The sequence below is a fragment of the Tupaia chinensis genome, unplaced genomic scaffold, assembly GCF_000334495.1.
Source record: "Tupaia chinensis unplaced genomic scaffold, TupChi_1.0 Scaffold000070_1, whole genome shotgun sequence".
Taxonomy (NCBI): Eukaryota; Metazoa; Chordata; class Mammalia; order Scandentia; family Tupaiidae; genus Tupaia; species Tupaia belangeri.
In genome coordinates, this window is record NW_006159530.1 from 3716086 (window position 1) to 3718398 (window position 2313).

Genomic DNA, 2313 nt, shown 5'->3' on the forward strand with positions numbered 1-2313 from the left:
TCATTAAATAGGTATTTTTAAATATGTTTTTTAATTTTAAGAAAGGCAGTTTTAGCTTTAATAAATCAAAATGAAAAGATGTTAAGAGAACTTTGCTTAAGATTTAAAGCCAGGAAGCAGGTTAGGGTTCTGTTCAGATACTAGTTACCTGGAACTTAATATTGAAAGTAGCTAGATCATTTAAGATATTTTGTTAATCAATAAAATGTGGGAGAAAAGAAAAAGAGTAATGGAAAGCAACTGCAGAGAGAGAGTGGGAGGAGGGTGGGATATGATGGAGGGTGAGAAATGAGGAGTGGAGTATATTTATAAATATATATATATATATATACATACACACACATATACGTATGAACCAAGAAATGGAAAATGATTTGTGATGATAACATGTATGACTAAGCCCTACACAGTGTATTCTGGATGGGAAACTGCATCTTGCATGCTGTGATGATGTTCAGTGAATGAATGCAAAACAAATAATATAAAAAAATGTTTCGTGGCCAGCAGGTGGCGTGGTGGTTGAGGTTCTTGACTTCCCACCGGACTGATTGCAGTTTGAGTCCTGAACCTGATGGCTTGCTTTCTCACTTTTCCCCTTTCTCTCTTTGTCTCTCTCTGGTCAAATCAAAAAATAATAATAACAATAAATAAAATTAAATAAATAATTATTTTTTAAAAATTTACAAGTTGGTGTACGTATGTGAATAAAACAATTGCTATTAAGTAATATAATTATAATAACCCTATAGCATGGCCTGATACCCATAAGTACCAAGTAGCTTCTTAAGAACGGCTTTGAAATGTATTCATAAGTGGCCCTTATCTTGCCACATTTGTTTTGTATAATGGCTGGTGAACAGAATATAGTGTCATATTTGAGGGTCTCAAAGACCCTCGCAAGGCTGCCTTCCATTTTGCAGATCAGGCACGCTGAGGTTCGTAGAGGTCAGTGCCTTCCCTTCCTTACGCTGCCACCTGCAAAGGGGGCTGGCTGTGCAGAATCTCTTAGACTCCAAAACATGCTGGGCTTTTTCTAAGTAGTCGGTGCCATTTTATCTTATGGCTGCTGTCACTGTGTACCTAGTCAGATTTTGCCTCTCCCCTTGCCTAATGAAAAGGTTGGAGGCAAATGTGTGGTGCATCTGGGAGTTTCTTACCGGCCTTTTTCCTGATGCCATTGCATTTTAGAATTTATTATTTTTCCTGCCCGTCTTTGATTTGAGTCCTCTTGTTCTAACATGTTTCCTTCTAAGTCCCTTGAGCCTCTTTCTAAGCTAGGTGGTCGACATATCCCTATCTACTTAGCTCTGCTCACATTTCTCCAAGACTGAGGTTGTATAGTTGGAACGATAGGCGTTTGGAGGAAGCCACACTTGGGTTTGAATTTCAGCTTCGATGCTTATTAATTGTGGACTTTGGACAAATTATTTAATCTTTTGGGGTTCCTTTTCTGTAAAATGGAGATAATAATCCATAACTCAGAGAGCCTTGGGGATTACAGAAAATAACTCATGTAAATTACTTGGTGCATAGTAGGCATTCAATAAATGTCAGTTAGCGTCTTCCAGTTAATAATGCTTATTAGACTATATTAAAAACTAGAACCAGACTGTGATAATGTATTTCTTTATTAAGTATTTAAGCCAAGTAACTAATTCCCCCCAGGGAGAAGAGCTAGCAATGTTGAATTAGTTTCATTTGGTGAACTTATTTATTAATGATTTTTCTTCGGCATTATTTACTTTCATAGTCCATAACTTAGTTTTCAGGCAACAAAAATGACAGTTCAGTATTCTTTTTAAACTCTACCGTGATTTAAAAAAAATACTATTATTACATTCGCCATTTATTACATATGATTTTTAATTCTATTAACTGCTCGATTTTGTTTCCTAACTACTTAGTAGTTTTTCAGGCCAACTTTTTCTCTCAAAGCTTCCCTGAGGGTCAAGGATGTAAAAAAGCATGTTTTAAGTGATCCTGTCACAGCAAGAGAAAACCAGGGGTGGCGGTGTGGGGGCACCCACCCCGTCAGAGTTTTTTCGTGTTCATCCTATACGTTTGCATTTAAGTGGCGGCACATTTTCCTCAAGGACGCAACCCAGGAGAGGCAGGCGAGGCCAAGTGGAAAGTGACTAATGGAGCGGGCACACGGTGCCAGGCACCTTTAAGGACAGGAGCCTCGGCGCTGGCACGGCCTCCTCGCCGGCCCACCTCTGAACTCTGATTGACAGGGCGCCGGACGAGGAGGAGCCGAAGGAGGCCGAGGAGGAGGCGCCGGGAGGAAAGCGGCCGGGGGAGGGCCCGTCTCTC